Source organism: Aotus nancymaae, unplaced genomic scaffold, assembly GCF_030222135.1.
Source record: "Aotus nancymaae isolate 86718 unplaced genomic scaffold, 86718_ANA_hifiasm-v0.15.2.pri h1tg000007l, whole genome shotgun sequence".
Lineage (NCBI taxonomy): Eukaryota > Metazoa > Chordata > Mammalia > Primates > Aotidae > Aotus > Aotus nancymaae.
Window position 1 is genome coordinate 43,322,965 of NW_026988418.1, and position 22,031 is coordinate 43,344,995.

The following is a 22,031-nucleotide window of genomic DNA, read 5'->3' on the forward strand; positions in this document are numbered from 1 at the left end:
TGCATCCCTACCTAGAGTTCTCATTTAGCTGCTTGATTCAACCCTTCCCATATGGGCAATTCATCTACCAGTTGAACTCCACCAATTGAAGGCAGAAAGTTGGGTATGCATCTGGAAGGAAATTTTGATTTGTTTCCACAATGAAACCAGATAGAGAGAGTTTCAATTCTCCTACTAAGCCACAACAGGGATGGGGCATGTTTTTCTATTATAATATCTAAACTGTCCACAAGAGACCTCAATGGAGCTATCAAGCTTTTTCAATATGTCTTTTGCCAAAAATATTAGCTAAGGAACTTGAGGTTAAGAAGTCATCACACACACACACACACACACACACACACACACACTCTCTCTCTCTCTCTCTCTCTAAAAACTTCACTGCTGTTCTCACCTGTTTTCCTAGGTCACCATTCCATCTGTTTCCATGATGACTTGAGATTCATCCAAGGTTCCTAAATCTCATTCACCTTGTACATTTAATTTGGCCACCTAATCCTATTAATCTTTTCATGTAATATCTCCCAATTCCATTTCTTTCATTTCAACCCCATCTTACAGCAATATGTTAGGCCTTTACTTTTCATTTTGGAATGGATTTTTAATTGATCTCTTTGACTTCAGTTTTATCAGCCCTAACTCTTGTTCCCCCAATTATATTCTAAATACTGTTGTGAGGTATGTTTCTAAAACATACATCTGATTGTATACTAAAAATCCTTTAACAATTCTTCATAGCCTCACAGCCTATGGATAATGTGATAATTTCTTGGCAATGATATTCAAGATCCCTATTCTACTACATTCTCTGAGCTCTTCTCTCACAATGCTTGGTATAATCATTCTGCCATTCAGACATCTGTACATATATAGTTTGCCAATAATGTATTTTTTGTCGTTATGATTCCTTTTCCTAAGATGTATTGTGAACATTACAAATATCCTGATACAGTATTATCACTTAGATAAACATTTCCAAGTTCAGAGAATGTAAAATATAATAAATAAAATTAAATACATGTCATTACTGCAAAATTTCCCTGGACTTTAAATTTATAAAATATTTTTAGTCTCTAAGAGAAATGCAATGCTATTTAACATAGACACATTTTTCTTACAGGACCTATAAAGAACATGTATTGACCATATCCTATTCCATTTATTTTATCTATCTATCTTTTCTTATTCCAAATCCCTAAAAACTCCTTTATTTCTCAAAATATTGTGATAAAATGTTTCCACCTCCTGTACAGATATCATGCACTACTGACTTGGCCATCTGCATACAGAAAAATTTATCTCTAATACTATAGCAAAATTGGCTTGGGTTAAGCTCAACGTACTCTTTCTGATTCAGCAGGGTTTCCTTACACTGTCACTTTTCAAAGGACAACATGAAAAGTGTACTAGAATCAAAGTGGTTCAAAGTTCTGATTTATTTCTCATTTACTAGTTTAATATTTCTCATTTACTAGTTTCTGGGGCATTAAATTATTCCAGAGGAAATAAGTAATCACATATGTTTTGAAATAAAATGCTCACTAAAATAATAAAAATTAGAATTTTTTTCTTTTTTCTTTTCCGAAGAAATCCAAGGCCAGGTGCAATGGCTCAGGATTACTTGAGGCCAAGAATTTGAGAACATCCTGAGAAACACAGGGAGAACTCTCCTTTACAAAAAATACAAATATTCACTGGGTGTTGTGGTATATGCCGGTAGCCCCAGCTACTTGGGAGCCTGAAGTTGGTAGATCACATGAGCCAGGGGAGGTCAAAGTGACAGTGAGCCGTGATTGCACCACTGCACTCTAGCCTGGGTGGCAGAATGAAATCCTGTCTCCAAAGAACACCACCACCACCAACAACAAAGAAATCTAGGTTATAAAGACAAATGTCTAGTTATGGAGAAGTACAATTTTTGTTGGTGTTACTTCAAATGATGTGATAGAAGATTTAAGTAAGCCAGGAGGATAATTAGCTGAATAGAAATACTTGAATAATTTTTCCACTTCAATCATTCTGTTAATTTTGAGTGAGTATAGGTTTGATTTAGAAATATTGAATGTTCATGGGAAAATACCAAACAGGTTTTGCTAAATATTGAATACAAATAATTCACTTTGAGAGACGAGGTGGGTCATCAGATTACAATTATTTTTCCCATACCCATGTGGCTTACTTATTTTAGTTTGCAACCATCCATATTTTTACATGCCTCAGGCAAAGCTTTATTGAATTGACTAGAAGAATGTAAGGATTTTTCATTCGGTTTGCTGCATTGTTAATATTAGCTTGTCAATGACTTGAGATTACCTTTTTTTTTCTCTTTAAAAATGTTTAGCAGGAAAATAAAATGAATGGTTGTTTTATTTAGTAATATCTCATGCTTTTTTAGCAGTTTTATTTTTCAAGATACGTACTATGTTGCCAAGCTACAGCTCTAGACAAATGAGAAAATGATTTTCCTGACTTTTGTTCATTTAAATACTCAATCATGACATTGTGTTAATGTTATTTTCAAATAGAATGTCCTTGCTTTCCACATGAAAAATGAGGGTAAGGGAATGATGTGATTGTTCAAAACTTTGAATCGATGCATATTCATTAGAATGGATGATATGGAGCTCAAATGCACTGACTGCATTTATTTAAATATTCTCATATGATTTCCATGAGTTATTAAAGTAAATGCTGAAATATGCCATTATGCCAGGACTGCTTTTGCACATATACCCATCTCAGAGTCTTATGTTACCTGTAACCTGTAGCAGTTGCTAAGTCAGAATTTAAGTCAAAGCTTTAAAATCACAAGACATTGTGACATGGAAACTTTAAAAATGTCTATGAGCTTGAGTTTCCTTAATATATATGTACAACACATTTCCAAAAAAGTAATTCATTGATGCATAATTGCTTTCAGAATAGTTCATCATATACTAATATTGACATGGAAAACAATGATTATAAATTGCAGAGACAGCAAAGTACAGAACTTTAAATGAAGAACAAAACCATCTTAAATTCTATTTTTTTAACAATGCCAATTCACAACTAATGGGGAGAAATTCAGTCTCATTTGATCTAGACTATATTTGGGCAGTTTAAAATCTATCTACTTGCAGGGACTACTCAGTACAAGTTATTCTAATAACAGGCAGAAGCTACATAGAATATACCTGAATTGCCAAAAGTAAACTGAATTGGTAGCACAATACATTTTTGTTTCAAGTATCTTAGTAGAATTACATATGTATTCCTCATCTTGAAGCTACAATAACACATTAGACATGGGAGGAAACTGGTTATACTTAACTGGCTCTTCTGCTCTTAGAAATGTTCACCGATTCTTTTAAAAAGAAAGTGGTAAATTATCGATAACATAATATTCTAATTTTGTGCATAAATGTGTTCTAGATACAATAAATATATCACGTATTCAGAAATTTGTAAATTTGAACATCTATGCATTAAACTATCATATTTACGAATCAAGTCCTTAAGGCTCATTGATTTGTCCTCGAGTAAACTAAAATGACAAATATTAGAAGACCCAAAGCCTTATTCGGAGGTAAATTGGAAGTATTACAGATGCAAGAAAAACAAAAAGAATGGTTTTTTTTCGTTGTTTGTTTTGTTCTTTTTGTAAATAAAACTGAGTGTAGGACTTCAGAAGTCAGTCTTTAACTTTGGCTCTTGTAGCGATTTTAGGAGGTATATGGGAATGAGAAAATTCAGAAACCTCCTGCTTAAACTCTTGTTTTGTGTTATATTTAACCTTAAACATGTTGGGAGATCTATGTTTCATACTAAAATGACAGTTTTTCCTGTCATTTTAGTATGACAATGAGGCATTTTGCTTAACTTTCTAAGTAAGACGGGACACTCTTAATGACAGTATCTCAAATATCTTTAACTTTTGTGCCTCGAGGTAGTTTCTAAAGACACAATTTCTTTTATTACAGGTTGCATCCCTAATCCAAACATCTGAAATCTGAAATGCCTCAAAATCCAAAACTGCTTGAGTGCCGACATGATGGCACAAGTGGACAATGAAAATGATATTGTTGACACCACAGGGAAAATGCCTATAGACCACACGGTCAAAATGTGTGGTGGGCTTATCGAAGGACTGCAACAGTGTGCATTCATAACAGAACAAATCATGCCAGTTTATAAAATCAAAGACAGACTTTAAGACCAAAAAGCATTGTTAATGAGGCAGATGACTCTGGAGAAAACATTTTAAAAAGCCATCTAGCAGAATGTCTCCTCATCCCTAAAACAACCACTTCCTGGTCTCTTAACTGCTTCTGATATTTTTTTCACCTAAAAAAGAAAAAAAGAATGCAGTGTAGAGTAACCTTTCTATTAAAACACAGTATAATAGGTGGAAAGTAAAAGCCTGCTCTTGTTTCTTATTGCTGTTGTTTAAGGGCTGATACAGGTATTCTGGTGATGCTACTGTGCGGCTTTAGTTACCCTGAACACATGTTTTCCTGTATTAATGGTATGCTATGTTTTTTACTGCTAAGTACTTACATGTGAATAAGTTTAAGAAAACAATTACTTATGGGTAGGATTTAAATTCAGAGTCAAGAATGATGGTGATGCCAAACAACCAGAGATTGTCCACGTGGGTGACTGAGATAGTGATGCCTTTGCTGTCTGATGGTTCAGTGTACACATACTTTATTTCCTGCACAAAACTTAGAAATTGTATAGAATTACCTTCAGTCAAAGTATGTAAGGTGTTCATGAAACATAAATGAAGTTCAAGTTTAGACTTGGGTCCCAACCCTGAGATCTCATTATGCATATGCAAATATTCTGAAATTCAAAAGATACTGAAATCTAAAACACTTCTGGCTCCAAGCATTTTGGTAAAGGATGCTCAGCCTGTATGTGTATACATATATGTGAAGATCTTCAGTGCAGACAAGAGCCCTTGAGCCTATGCACAACACTGCCACTTCAGCTTGCTGGAGACTATCTCCAGGGAGGCTGAGTGGAAAAGGGAAGAGACCACTTGGAGTGGTTTTGGATCTATTGACCACATTTCAAAAACAATAACCAATTTGCTGTGTTTTGTATGAGTTCCTCCCACAGAAGATCTTTGACTTGCTACTGACAGCCATTTTAGAAGGTATATTAGGAATGACTTGGACTTGCTACTTTAGCCAACTAATCTGTAATTCTTATCTGATTTTTGTGGCAAATACATAATGAGATATTTCTAACACATCAAGTATAAACAAACAGCGTCACTGGCTACTCCACCATAACAAATCAATGAAAATATTAAATAGTGCAAAATTGAGTATTCATTAAACATAATTTCATGTACATGAACAAGATAAAAATGTAAATACAGAATTATTCTTTGCTTTAAAACTTAATTGGATGTTGATTAAATAAAATGTAATATTTTTCTCATTTCAGTCAACAAAAAAATAGTATCACATTTTTTAAACAGAGGGATCTTTTATAAAAGTAATAATGTACAATTATATATTCAACTCTGGACATCGTATCTGAAAACCAAATTCTTTTTAAAAATTTAGTAAAAGAGTTACTTTAAAAATTTGACATTCATCATGCTACATTCTAAGAAATGAAATATTTAAGATAAAGTAGAATTCTAATAGTCTTTAAGGTTTCTTTCTATGAATGGTATCAAATACACTGAGTATAAAACAAATAGAATATTTAAAAATTTATGGTGATGCCTAATAATTTCAGTTAGAACCAAATCAGATATACAAAGATATATGCATACATATAATGATATACATTTATTTTATATTTTTATATACTAGCCATTTATATGCAACAAATAATACATAATTACACATTCATATATACTATAAATAGAAATAAACAATTGTACATGAGAACTAAGTATAGTGGACTTCAGAAAAGAATGAACATTACAGATATCTGTTAAAATAAGTGAACACATACACATTAACTCCTAATAAGAGAAATGTATACTAAAATATTTTTTTCTTCCAGAATTCATTTTATTTATTTTCAATTTAACAACACAGAGTATTTCTTCTTTATATTTAAAATAAAATATTTAAACTCAAGTGGCATTTAGATCAGCTATAGGATAAGAAAACCCAGCCTGTAGTAAGTGGCTCCACATCATCCTTATAAATAGCAGTTGATCAACTCTACCATGTCTTTAAAACTAACATGGTATGGGCCAAAGCTGGTGATAAAAAATAAAAATAAAAATAATCTGCTTTCTGTTAAAGCTTTTTTTTTTCCTCTTCAGAACTTAATTCTGAGAAGCATGAATACCAATAAATAAATAAAAAATACTGTTTTTATTTTTAAACTTCGCTTTTTCACTGTAGCTCACTGCAATTTGTGCCACATCAGTTTCAAAGCATCAGTTATAGCAATAGCCACCGGGGACCACACAGCACTGGTTTGGACTAGTACTTTGTACACGGACCAGAAAAGTAAACGAGACCTTAAGCTCACCTTCCTTACTTGTATCAAATTATGACTGGTATACTGATCTTCTATCCCTTTGCTTGTGGCAGGAGACAGCTTAAATAAATAAACTAAAAAAAAAAAAAAAGTTGCAATTTGAATGTCACGTACCTGCTTTACTTATACATCTAAGGTATATTTTTCAAAACACTTTATAGGCATTTTTGACTATACACATAAAGACAACCACTCTTCAACTATTCTGCAGGGTTATTTTGTCCTCAAATATAATTCATTATATAAGGCATAACAAAATCAACTGATTCCAAAAATTGTCTGGTTATTTCACTTAGTGGGAATTGTGAAATTGTTTAAAGGGAAGAGCTTTGTTAATATTAAGTTTAAGAGAATAAGTTATAAAAGAGAAGTTTAAAGCGAATCCACTATTTCCATTATTTGAATAATTTCTTTATTTGATTGTTTTCTCATTAAAGCTTCACAAACTGCTAAGAAATTTACGTCAGTGACAGAATAATTTCAAGTTTCACAATGTCACTCAATTGTTACACAAGCTCTCCAAATAGTAGAATGTTATATTTCTCTTGATCTTTAAGAAATAGATGTGTTTACAAAATTCAGACAGGAAATAAAAAATATTTTTTAAATACTGTTATCTGCAATGTTGATAATAAATACACAGTAAAATACCTGACATCCTAGTCAGAAAAATAGACTCTTCTTTTCGGTAATGCATGAATACATGTGTGATAGCCTGGAAAATGCTTAGGTGAAATACATATTTTCTATGGATTTTTTTAAAAGGGTATCTAAAAAATTAAGCCACTAATTCCAGAGTATAAATAACAGCTGTAAGAATTTGTTTTATGTGTCATATTTAATTGAAAACAATGTGAAATAAAGGTTAAAGAATACCTTTATATTAAAAGTCATCAGAAATAAAAGCAAGTTGGCCAGGTGCTGTGGCTAACACCTGTAATACCAGCACTTTGGGAGGCCAAGGCAGGCGGATCACTTGAGATCAGGAGTTCCAGCCTGGCCAACATGGTGAAAACCCATCTCTACTAAAAATATGAAAATTAGCTGGGTGAGGTGGCACACACCTGTAATCCCAGCTACTCTGGAGGCTGAGGCAGGAGACTCTCTTGAACCCAGAGGCAGAGGTGGCAGTGAGCTGAAATCGCGCCACTGCACTCCAGCTAGGGCAACAGAGTGAGACACCACCTCAAAAACAAAAAAGAAAGAAAGAAAAGAAAAACAAGTTTATTTGTTTAGAAATAATCTACTTTTAATTACTTCTAAAATTTAATATACACATAAATATGTTTTGATGTTATTTTGCCACCAATAAGTATACACTAATCATTTTCATAATGAATTAAGTAAACTAAGTGAAAACTAAATGTTTTCTTAACAAAAAAATCGCTATCATTTAGAAATAAAAGCATTTTACACACAGTGTATGTAAATTGTGTTTCAAATGTTATTTTTTGAAATAATGTAAATACTTATTTGGTATTGTTTTAAAATAAATGATTGCAGATATAAAGAAAAACATGCTGAAAATATCAGCTTCTTGCAAAATCAATTTTTATTGAAAGAAAGGTAGAGGACATTGCTATGCTGATAAAAAAAATAATAGATTTAGTCTCCAAATTCACAGTATAATTTGTAAAGACATTAATGGCTTGATTACTTTAATAGGGTAGAGTTAATGACAGTCTATATTCATTGATGGTATGAGAAAACGGAAGACAGGAAGGACACACAATATACATTCATTATTGTCACTAAGAGAACCAGCATTACCTAGTCGTCACTTTAAAAATAACCGTGTTATTATTATACTTTTGCTACACTGTGATATAATGATCCTCACATATGCAATTTGTACATTAACGTACCTTTTTCCTGCTTGTCAAAGGCAGCAGTTGTATGTGAAATCCAAGCGTGACAGCACTGCTTCTCTGGGGCAGTTCTCTATTAAAGCTTTGTATACAAGCAAAATGCTGTGTGTGTTGAAATATCTGTTGCCCACTTTTGCAGCCAAAATTGTTATATTTGTGATTTGAATGCAGAAATACCCACAGTCACTCTCAAAAGGATTTATTTAATCCATGTCCTGATATCATTAGCACTGACAGGTTTTAGGGTAACACTCAGGGAGATAAACAGTTGTGATATATTTCTTCAAAGAATGTGTGCTGTCAGTGAACGTGTCCATAAGCATCAGGGCATATAAACATTCCTCAAGTGGCTTTACTTATCAAGTATAAAATGACTGGGCTAGGAGAGTACTAGGGTTTTGACAGCCTGTGGTTTGAAATTGAGCGTGACCCTTTGTACTCTTAAACAGAATTTGTCTATTTTTATCTCTCTTGATTCAAAAGGAAGCAGTCAATGCAAGTATTGCAAAGTGAGGGCAATTACAATTATAATTATAAAAATCAATTTTAAATCAACATGCCCGAGCTGCAAAAAACACCTTGGAATAAGGCTCAGATAAATTGGCTTCTTTTCTCATGACTTTTCTGGTACCACTATAGGAGAAGTCTGAAGATGAACCAAGTGACAAGAAGTTTGAAACCGTTTGCTAATTTGTTTTCTAAGCCATATTTCTTGGCTAAGTGAGTATGTATTGCATTACTTCCATGAACATGGTAATCATAAAACTACCTATTATCCTTTAACTAAAGGGTCAGTGGTTTTAAGTCTTGGAGGTAAACTGTTATACTGTTTAAAAATACTCTTCTCTGAGGAAATATAATGTTTTATGGCATATTAAATCATGACTAAATCTAGTCTTAAGGAACTTTCCCAGAGAATTAAATGTAAACATTTTGTGATAAAACTCCCACGATATAATATGAAATAGGTACCTTTAAGAAAATGAAGCTTTTTCCAGCTCAGATTTTTCCCTCTTTCTGATGCAATGTAGTGCATTTGATTAGGTAAGTTCACATTGACAAGCTAAGATAATTAATACAAATAAGTAACTGGTACAATATAAATGTTCTTTTTTAAAAAAAGACATTATTGAAGCAGAATGAATTGCTGAGGTATAATCCTCATAAAATTAAGCAAATACCACAAGTAATGATTGAAGTTTAAAAAAGTCCATGTGTGCAAACAACATAGCTTAGCTGATGATTATTTTGTTCTTTTATTTTATTCAGATTCTATATATTGGATTTTTAAACCAACATGCAACCTAAATTTATAGTAGCTCTCCAATTAAGACTGAATGAATAAATGTAGGCTATCAGGAGAACAAAATTCTAATCTTTATCTCACTTCTTGTAGCTTAAAATTAAGGGACCACGGATCATGATCTTAACCTCTTTCAATTTTTTTATCCATTCAATTTGGTAAGATAAATTTTACTTCCAGGTCCATAGGTCAAAATCTTTGCTCAAAATGAGTTTCTTATATATTTACTATTATACACATGCATATTTATCTCACAAGTGAAAAATCAAACCCGCATCTTTTAAAGCATTTAATTTATTAATGGTGATTAACATTGTTATCTCACGCAATATGTCCTAATTGTCCTCGAAAAGAATATCATCTTTAGTAATGTTTTCCTTTGTCATTATAATTAGGTAGTGACTTCTATCCTTCATCTAATTTGGGCAAAGCTCTCTTCATTCAGTCAATGAAAAGACAAAAAGAGCCAAGAGTTGTGTAGCCAAATCTTTCAAGTGCTTTTATTATAGTATGTATGTTACCCTAAAAATTTTTTGACCACCAAACATTGAAAACCAGAGATTTTTCTCTCATATGCAATTTAAAGACCAAACCACAAATATTCACACAAACTAAGTACACACTTAACATGATCTGACCCTAAATATTCAAATAGGAATCAGGATCTGGGTTCTATTTCTAATCATAGTTTTAACCTTATTATATGCTATTAACTTTCATGATAATGAGACTGTATTAGATGATTCCTGGAATCAACTGTAGGATATTCCCGAGAATGAGTAAGGTCCCTGAGCAGGTCCCTTTTGAGCATGAATTTTTTTGTTAATGTGTTTCATTTAGTACATTATCTAAGCAGGATATTTAGAAAAATTTAATATTTTTATATTTCTAAATTTCCCAATGAAAAATGAAAAGGTTAGACTATTAAAGGTTTCCTTTATTTTTTCTTCAGTATAATTTGGATAGCATGGATTTAATTGTGTTAATATTACTTCTCGTCAATCATCTCTAATCATGAAGATGGTCACTTATGGAAGAAAATAACCATTTAAACACTAGTAATATACACATATATTAGAAAAAAATAACCAAAATTGCCCAATGTAAAGTCGATTTAATTGTGCAAAGCCTATGTTTATGACCTCTATAAAACACATTTGAGCTCACAGAACATATGTCAAATATGTTAAATTAATGTATAATATTGATCATTCCTCTTGTTTCTTTTTAAAGGACAATTTTTAAAAAATTACTAGTTTTTCTTACTTTATTATATGATATCCAGGAAAAGGGTCAAAGCTTTAACTTCATTTTGAAAGAAAAAACACCTTGCGATGAGGAGCAGAAGGGAAAAGGTCATTTTTCCTAAGGCAAGATAACAAGAGTTTAATGGCTGTCAAATTATTTGGAAGGAATGGGAGTTTCACTAAGAATTTGATAGTCAGGATCCCTAACATTTATCTTTTTCCTTTTCTAGTGGCCCTGCCTCAAAAGGAAGATGAAAATGCTAAGAAGAAATGTAAGTGATCTTTACTGGTCTGTGACTTTTGTATAACCATAGCCTCTGGCATGTGGCTGCACTTTGCAATTCTTGTCAAAACAGGTAAGGGAATTGAACATTTATCTGAAAGAACCTGTGTGTGTGTGTGTGTGTGTGTGTGTGTCTGCACATGCATGCATGTGTCCAAATGCACATCTGTTCAGAACCCAAAGGTAAGGCATTTGAAGGAAGAGTAGAGAACCTGGGGAAGTTAGGAAAGAAAAAGATAATTGTGCATTATTTTCATTCTGAGATTATTTGTAATGCATAATCATCCTTCCTTAACTTTCCTTCAGCTATTCTATTAATTTTTCCACAAAACAATTTTTCTTCAAAGAAACATGGTCCTTCAGATAAATTGAAAAATAATTTCCAATCTCTAAAGACTTTCTCACATATGATAGAACATTTTGCTGAGGAGAGATAGTTCTTCAGTCTGTCATGAAAATGAATGAAATTTTATTTCAGATCTTGTAAAAACAGCCCCTGAGAACACAGGATACATTTGAGAAGGGGAATAAGACCCTTTCCCTTTACCGGAGTCATAATCTTTTTGAAAAATAGATCACTTAAAATACAGTCATTAAAAACATTCTGTAAATTACACATTTTACACAGAAAAGGAAACAGGATAGAGAAAGATGTATTTTAATGATAGATTCATTTCCTTGTAGAAAACTACTTAAACATAGTAATAAAAACTGGGAAATTATTTCATCCATATTTCCTTTAACCTTTCAGGGCATCTACTCAAGTTTGTTCAGGGAGAGTCATTTTATACATACATAAGCAGACACTGTCAGATTTAAAATAAAAGATGAAAGGGAAAATCAACTTGAACATCATCAATACTCCCTGCTGTAAAATCCTACTCAATCTATGTTTTTTTTTCTTAGTTCACAGAAATGTTTCATATAAAATATGAAAAAGACAACCTTGCCCTGTGCTTCCACCTGATGGTTGCTCTTTCACATCGATTTCACCTACTTGTTTCATCCCAGAAGCTGTGGGACCAGACCCCAGCACACACTGTCAGCAGCAGCTGCCTCTCAGCCAGCTATGCCTAAGGGGAAACGGTGGGGTGTTTGTGAGCCTAGAAGGGACTAGGTTGGTCTGATTCAAAAATCAAATTCTATAGAGAGGCTGACACCAGCTCTCTATAAAATGTCCTACCTGGCAGCCATCTTGAAGGTGAAAAAGTTTTCCTAGGGAACATGCTTTCTGAGGAAATGAGACTTACATTGACCCATAAAGAAATGGTAACATGCGCCGGGCGCAGTGGCTCATGCCTGTAATCCCAGCACTTTGGGAGGCCGAGGCGGGTGGATCACGAGGTCAAGAGATCGAGACCATCCTGGTCAACATGGTGAAACCCCGTCTCTACTAAAAATTCAAAAAATTAGCTGGGCATGGTGGCGCATGCCTGTAATCCCAGCTACTCAGGAGGCTGAGGCAGGAGAATTGCCTGAACCCAGGAGGCGGAGGCTGCGGTGAGCCGAGATCGCGCCATTGCACTCCAGCCTGGGTAACAAGAGCGAAACTCCGTCTCAAAAAAAAGAAATGGTAACATGCTGAAGTTAGCTCACATTTGATATTTGATCTTTTCATTTTTGTGGGGAGGGCGTACTTTGGAAAATCAGAGGAGGGTCACATACCCCAGTCTGATTGGTGGGAAAGGATCCAAGACTTCCTGGAGGAGGTGACACCTGAATAGCCTAAAGAATGAGTTTTTGTGTTCATCTTCTCATTCTTGGCAGAGCACTCCTTGAGGAAAGAGGTTAATCATAGTTTATATCAAATCGAGTACTTTATTCTACACGTTTACTGAGCTCTTTGCTAGGAGACAAACACTCCCAAGAGCAACTTGGGAACTAGGGAGTGGCAGTCAGGAGGGATAAGAGTGGACAAGGGAAATATGAGGGGAAATCAAGGATGAATCTCATGTTTCTAGTTTAGGTGAATGGGTAGATGGTGGATCAGGGCAGCCATGGGCAGTTGTGCAGGTTGTAGATTCACAGATGCAGAAGGAGGGGTATGGTGAAAAGCCTTAATCTTGACCCCACCATACCCCCACTTTATACATAACGTTGGCATGGACTAGAGTTGAGAGAATTGTTTTGATTTCTTGTAAGCAAACCTGTTATTTCTTGAGTAAACCAAGAAATCTACTTTGTTGCTATATTCACTTGGCTCCTTAATTTTCAGACATTGAAAATCTCTACTGTGAATCATTCATGTGTACTCCACATCTTTCCTGTCTTTAGAATATTTTGACACCTCTACCAGAGGAGATTTTAGGATTTCCTGCTTAAAGAAAGCTTGAAAATTAGGTATGAAGCTGAATTATCAGTTATTAATATTGTTAATTAACAATGGGGTTATTGATATAATAGTATCAAGAACACCTCTTATTATTAAATTCATAACCAAGAATTTTCTTTAGTTTTTAGAATTATTTCAAGCTACAATTTGATCATCTCACAATAGTGGTAATTCCTCCCCACCCTTTTTTTTTTAGATGGAGTCTCTCTCTGTCACCCAAGTTTGAGTGCAGTGACACCATCTCGGCTCACTGAAACCTCCGCCTCCCACGTTCAAGCAATTATCCTGCCTCAGTCTCCCAAGTAGCTAGGACTACAGGCATGAGCCACCACACCTGGTTAATTTTTTGTATTTAGTAGAGACAGGGTTTTGCCATGTTGCCCAGGCTGGTCTTGAACTCCTGAGCTCAGGCAATCCGCCTTCCTTGGCTTCCCAAAGTGTTAGTATTAGAGGTGTCAGCCACCACGCCCAAGCAGATACTTTTTCCTTAGGCTACACTTCTACTGTTGCTTTCTAGAAAATATTGCATGGTTTTTGACTTTAGTGTAGGAAGAGAAAGACTAAAGGTCATTAACTTTAACAGATGGGTATAGCCTAAACAATAACAAACACTCTACATTTTTACCAAAAGCAATTTTACCCACATGTGTAAGGCAAGTAAAGTTTGTGCCAGGTGAAAAGTATGAATGTTAATTTTAATGTTTGCAGTCCTTCTTAGACAAGGTTTGCGTAGGTAGAAATGGAAAGCAAAAACATTCAGTAAATGGCATGTTTATTAGCCAGACAATATAGTTTTCTTGCATTTCTAGTTGAGAGCAAGGATAGGGGTGGGATAGAATGAGGAGGCACAGGTTTAGATTTAAATGTTTTCATTATAAAGTCCAAAGTCACTTTCTTCAGGCATGCAGGCTGTGGATAGCTTCAGTCTCAGCATGCAGGCTGTGGATAGCTCCCTACAGAGTCTTCTTTATTTTCATAAAGATCAACTCACCATCCTGTGCACCAAATAACTTTGCATTTGATAAGTGCTCAGTAATTTCTTGATACATATGGTCGGGAATATAAATTCCAAACCAAGGACTAAATATTGTAAAAAATCCACAGACTAGTAGAAAAATCTAATTATGACTAAATTTACTGGAATTATATTTGGCTAAGTGAAATAAATGTCTCCATTAAAAAAAATTAAAAAGGCATTGTTCTGAATGACACAGAAATGTATTTATCTCTTTCATAAAGGTCTGGAGCTTAGTAGTCTAAGACCAGTATGGTGGCTCTATTCAAGTGCTCAGGAACTTAGGATTCCTTCAAATTCATGCATTCATCATCTTTTGGGTGTGTCCTACCTGCTCATGCTCCAAGCTGGTATCCATACAGGCTGCATATGAAAAGAGAGATAATTTTTTTTCTCAAGAGACCAAGGAGTATAGGTCAGCTTACTGTTAAGAGAGCTTTCTGGAAGTGTCCCCAGAGCATCCTCATTTAAAACACCCCATTTAAGTCGTCAGTCACTTCACCATATCTAGCTGCCAACTGCCAATGATTTTTAAAAGTACAATTATAATGGAAGGATGGGGAACAGGTTTTGGAGGATTAGAGTTCTTGGAGAATCACCAAGGTGTTTCCATCTAATTGATGAAGTAAAATGCATTCTTGAAAGATGCTTTTTGCCACAAAGTATTCTTTATTTTTTTTCTCGACTGAGAGAAGACTATAAGAAAACAATATAGGTGGCATGCTAGCAGAGTTCATAAACAGGAATTTTAAACAAGATTTAAAATCTTAACACCCTGAAATCCTCAGAACACCAGATAAGGCGTGGAGCTGGAGGAGAGGAGAAAGATATGATGACAGAGCAGTAAATGGGCATTTCAGCCAATCACATTTGCCTTATATTCACTGTGGTGCATGTGAAGAGTTCCAGTTTGTAGACAAAAATCCTTTCTTTTAAAGAACTATCTTGACTTTGAAAGTGTTTGAATCCATTTTAGAAATATATTTTAAGTCTTAGGCCAGGTGTCGTGGTGCATGCCTATAATCCCAGCACTTTTGGAGATTGAGGCCAGCAGATCACTTGAGCTCAGAAGTCTGAGACCAGCCTGGCCAACATGCTGAAATGCTGTCTCTACTAAAAATGCAAAAATTAGCCAGGCATGGTGGCTCACACCAGTAATCTCAGCTACTCAGGAGGCTGAAGCAGGAGAATTGCTTGAACCTGGGAGGCAGAGGTTGCAGTCAGCCAAGATTGCACCAGTGCACTCCTGCCTGGGCAACAGAATGATATTCTGTCTCAAAAACCAACCAACCAAACAACAACAACAACTATATATATATATGTGTGTGTATATCTGTATATGTGTGTATATATATGTGTGTGTATATGTGTGTATATATCTCTCTCTCTCTCTTATACCAATTTCATAAACTTTTGAATATCCTGTTCACTTACAGTTCCATAATGTTAAATTAATAATTACATTCTATTACTTTTGTAAAAAATATATGTCTATGTTCAATATAAAGAATTGAGCATTTACCTGTTTACTTTTCTATCCTCCCCCACCAAGACTTGTAGACTCTATTTGAAGTCTCCAATTTACTCCAATATTCCCATTTTGTTCCAGTTTTAAGTTTCATGTTTTAATATTATTTTAGAAAAAAATGGAGTAGGCCTGTATTTCAATATCTTCAACAGTATATTCAGCAGGATACTACCACATATACATTAGCAAAGTATATGGTTAGTATCATTAGAGTGAAAAGTCAACATCTGGCCTCACATTTCATGAAAGCTGTAAACTAAATCACTTTGATCTTCACTTTCTTCACTTTGATTCTCACTGGGTATTTACATCCTCTTATGTTTAAATGACCTCATGAACCCATGAGAGTTTCAATAGCCAGTTAAAACACACAGTATGTTTTTAAAAACCAAACATACTTTAATAAGTCTATTAAAAGCTGATTGCATTTCTCTGACTATAACCAGCATTAATTATCCTTCATCTTTCTTGGGTAAAAATTTATAAGAACAGGAAAGGGCATAACCTCAGTCCATCTCTGTAGTAAAGACTGCAACAACAATAAAACATAATGAAATGTGTTTTGGTAAAATGTGAAAGTTAACATTTGAAGCCTTCCCCAGATACTACATGGCTACAATTTGTTTATACTGATCATAAACAAAATCAATTTAGATACTGATATTTAGCTTGGTTTGTATTTAAAATAATAAAGTTTAAGATAGAAGTAGACACAAAGTAAAAACGAAAAACATACAAAAGTTATTTTATGAAAACTTTTAGTTGCAAATTCATCAATTCTTTACATTTTGTGACATTTGAAGGTGTTTCAGTTTGATTTGCTATTTAATCAAAACAATGAAAAACCTTAAGTATAAATTGAATCAGTAACTAAATTTTGGTACAAATCCTTTCCTTTGCTGAGGTAAAAGAATACAAGCATAACCTGTGAATTTAGTAGCTACAGAGCACAAAGACAATATTAGTGAAATTCTGAAGCTAAAAAAAAAACACCCACAAAAGGAGATCTTTCAGGAAATAATCTAATGCCAATACTGCTATTGTCTATTTATCTAACTATCTATCCCTCTATCATCATTTATCTATCTATCTGTCATCTACCTATCCATTCCAAGCCAGAAATTATTTGAGAGGTCTAAATACTTATGGAGTGCTTGAGGAATTTCTTCAAAAAAGTGAGAAAAAAAAAAAGGAGTAGTCTTTTTAGTATTATGAATTAGACCATTCACAGAAAGAAACATACACGTTTATCATATGTCACAACAAGATTATAACATTGATTTCAGTCAAAATATGTGTAACACAAGTATTACAAATTATATTTTTATAAATAGCTGTTAAAACCCACTAATTTTGGTGTGCTTATGCAGCAGTAGATACCAAACACAGGTATGAGCCACCGAGACCAGCCTTTCTTAATCTGTTGAAGAAGCTAGGTCGTTTGCTTATTGCCTAATCATTTTTTTTAAATTAAGATATGTTTATACTTCATACCTATGTTCATTAATTCAATATGAATTTCAAATATTGATATTTTAATTCTATAATTTATGTTTTATATATTCACTGAAATGATTATATAAAAAGACTATCTCATCTACTATTTTATTTAGCAATACAGTTTATATAAAAAAGATTTGGTTCAGCCAGGTGCAGTGGCTTTATTTCATCTACTATTTTATTTAGTAATACAGTTTATATAAAAAAAACTTGGTTTGGCCAGGCACAGTGGCTCACGCCTGTAATCCCAGCGCTTTGGGAGGCCAAGGCATGTGGATCAACTGTTGTCAGTAGTTCAAGAGCAGCCTGACCAACATGGTGAAACCTGTTTCTACTAAAAATACAAAAATGCCTGCAATCCCAGCTACTAGGGAGGTCGAGGCAGGAGAATGGCTTGAACCCAGGAGGCAGAGGTTGCAGTGAGCAGAGATTGTACCATTGCACTCCAGCCTGGGAAGGACAGAGTGAGACTCTGTCTCCAAAAAAAAAAAAAAAAAAAAAAAAAAGAAAGAAAAAAAGAGGACTTGATTCTCTCCCCCAAAGGTTTGATATATTTACCCAGGTTTTAGATAATGAATTGATTTTCAGTTTATGGAAATCAACTTCTAAGATGTCCCCCAATAATTCTGCTCTCTTTTATTCATCTCCCATTGAATGTGGGCTGGCCCAAATGATTCACTTTTAGTAAAAAGAATATGGCAAAGTAAGTCAGCTACCATGCTATGAACTGCCCTATGGAGAAACCCATGTGGCAAAGAGTCAACAACTAGTGACAACCCAAGGCTTGTCAATAGCCTCATGAGTGAAATTCAGAGTAGACTCTGTCCCAATTGAGCCTGGAATCTGTGAGATAAATAACTCCAAACATGTGTGTGTGCGTGGGGGGTATTTGTTACTTTGTAATACATAACAAATATAATATCCAAAACGGAACTCATGGATTTAAACTGGTTGATGGTTTAAATTTACTAAACACTTTACTTTATTGAAGCTCAGACTGCCTCATTTGGGGAAAATGAGGATCTTTGTTCATGACTCTGTTAATTTTTGATAGTCCTGCTAACCACATTGACAAAATTTGTTCTATGGTAATGTTGTATGTCTCCTGACCCAGACTGGATTCAACCATTCTCTAAGAAGCCCCAATATCTTTCATTCAATGGAAAAATGGCATTTCAAAATCACAATCAATGTTATAAGTACAATTGACCCTAGAACAACATGGGTTTGAATTGTATATGTCTACTTACATGCAGATTTTTTTTTCAATAAATAGAGTTGGTCCTCTGTATCCAGGGTTCTGCATCTGCATCCACCCACAGAAAGTTCGGTATTCATTGGATGTGAAACCCACATAGGAAGGGCTTACTTTTCTACAGGAAGGTTCTGCAGATCCATCTGCAGGACTTGAGTATGCATAGTTGACATACATGGGGGTCCTGGAACAAATGCCCTGAGTATATGGAGTAAACACTCCATAATAGTCATTGTTACTGAGTTGGTTATTGTTTTTAGACCCTTTAGATTAGATATATGAGGATAAAATGCCTTCTGAATTTATACTTGACATCCAATTAAAATTCTGGACTATGGGATTTTACTTTGTCTCTTCTATATTACATGTGTTCTTTTCTTCTATACTGAGAATCTGGTTCTCAGGTACACAAGTTATAACATAACTTGATTATCCTAGAATTACTCAGTTTCTTCATCATGTATTTAATGTCTATATATGACAAATACACAACAAACAAACTTCAGAGTCTCCAGGTTAAATGCTTGGGTGGGAAACCCTGGGAAATGGTACATTGTTCTATCCTCAAGTAGTACACTTATTTAAAACATTTTCAACCAAGGACAATCCATTATTTTAAAATTACATTCAAAGATAAATATTTAAAAGACATACTAAGATGAATATTCAAATTAAAGTTTGTTAAAAGCTTAATATTTCTGTCTTTTCTGAAGAGTGAATTAAAATGCTTTTGTTTAAACCTTTTTGCCTGTACTTTTATGGGCTCAGTGAAAAGAGAGACTTGTAGTCTTTACATAGTCACTTGCCTCTATATAACAACTTGGGAATTTTTAGAAATAGTAGCCAGCATTCTTTTATTTTCCAGAAAGTGTTTCTTGTTTCCCCCTATTATTGCTTGTATAGGTATCTTTCCAAGCTAGATCTCAGCTTTGTATTTCAAAGCAAATCATCCTAGCTTGTTACTGGCCAACCCATTTGTTGATTAATTAACATACCTAGAAAATTTTAGTAATGTAATAATAACAACAACAAATGAAATAAATACTATAAATTGTATTTATCTATTGAGCACATATCATCACTATGTCAAGCATTGTACATTTATTATCACATTTAAACTATATATGTTAGTCTGTTCTCATGCTGCTAATAAATTCATACCTAAGACTTGAGTAATTTATAAAGGAAAAAGGCTTAATTGACTCACAGTTCAGCATGACTGGGGAGGCCTCAGGAAACTTACAGTCATGGCAGACAGGGAAGCAAATACATCCTTCACATGGCAGCAGCAAGAAGAATGAGAGCTGAGCAAAGAGGGAAGCCCCTTATAAAACCAGCAGATCACATGAGAACTTACTATCATGAGAATAGCATGAGGGAACCACCCCTATGATTCAATTACCTCCCACCGAGTACCTTCCACTACACGTAGGGATTATGGGAACTACAATTCAAGATGAGATTGCGTGGGGACACAGCCAAATCATATCACTATATATGCAGTCAGTTCTTGTTATTCATGATCATTATATTCTATAAAGTCACTGTGAACACTAAAATAATGCTGAATCATTGCTCCCAGATGAAATACAGGATTAAGTTCTGTGGAGCTCTTATCACAATATTTTTATCAACTAATCATATATAACCTTCTTTTTGTGTATTCCTGTTTAAAGACCCCTTATTTAATATATATTCTGAACTCATTAATACTGATTTCATGGCCAACAGTACTATAACTCATGCCTGAATGAAGCTTATCTAACACATATTTTCTTCATAGGACACATCATCACAGCCTTCTCGTGCTAGGAGACTTTAGACAAACCTTTAGCAATACATTTTAGGCCATTTTAAATAGTGTAAAAAACCCGACAAAAATAGGGAAAACATGACACTACATAGACAGTAAAAAGGACATTTATTTGCAATATGGGAGCTGAAAACAGAATGCAGAATATCACCTTGTTTGATCTAAACTGGGACTAGATCTAATCTCAGAACGTATGTGTTGGATGACTCAAATTTTTGCTCCTACTCTGTGAATTTCCATAAATAATTGCAAAAGCATCATAAGTATTAATTTTGTGAATAAAAATAAATTTTGGCAAGTAGATAAATTTACAAATATGGAACTTGTGAATAATAAGCAATTCTGTGTGTGTGTGTGTGTGCATATGTGTACATTGTACATACATTCCAATAAAAATGTTTTTAACTGGAAATTTGTTTTACTTGTATGCATAATCTACATTTAGAAGAAAACTTGAATATTAAACTTTTAATTAATTATTTTGTCACAGTTCTATTTTTTCTTAATTCCAAGCTCTATTTTACACTTTATCCAATTTTATTGAATAATCTAATTTTTATTCATCACCAATCCTTCAATTTAAAAAAAAAATCAGTGAATTTTAACCTTATCTTTGTGAGAAACTATGGTGTAGATAATTGGTAGAATTAAATTACAATTTCTTAGACTGGGTCTAGACATCAGAATATTTAAATACTGATTAAGAAGTCCTTTAGATGATTCTAACAAGTAGCTAGGATTAGAAACTAGGTTTAAATACCAACACTGGCATTGTGCTACCTAAGGAAAGTTATAGAATAACTTTTTTATAGTCACTTTTTAAAAAAAATTTTCTTTTTTTTCCTATATTTCTTCTTCTAAAAAAAAGAGATACATATGCAGAACATGCAGGTTTGTTAGATACATATATGTGTGCCATGGTATTTTGCTGCACCTATTGACCCATCCTCTAAGTTCCCTCCCCTCTACCCTCACCCCCAAACAAGCCCTGGTGTGTGCTTTTTCCCTCTCTGTGTCCATGTGATCTCAATGTTTACCTCCCACTTATGAGTGAGAACATGCTGTGTTTGGTTCTTTGTTCCTCTGTTAGTTTCCTGAGAATGATGGCTTCCAGCTTCACCCATGTCCCTGCAAAGGACATGATCTCATTCCTTTTTTATGGCTGCATAGTATTCTGTGGTATGTATGTACCACATTTTCTTTATCCAGTCTGTCATTAATGGGCATTTGGGTTGATTCCAAGTCTTTGCTATTGTAAATCGTGTTGCAATAAACATACATGTGCATATATCTTTATAGTAGAATAATTTATATTCCTTTGGGTATATGCCCAGTAATGGGATTGCTGTGTCAAATGGTATTTCTGGTTCTAGATTCTTGAGGAAT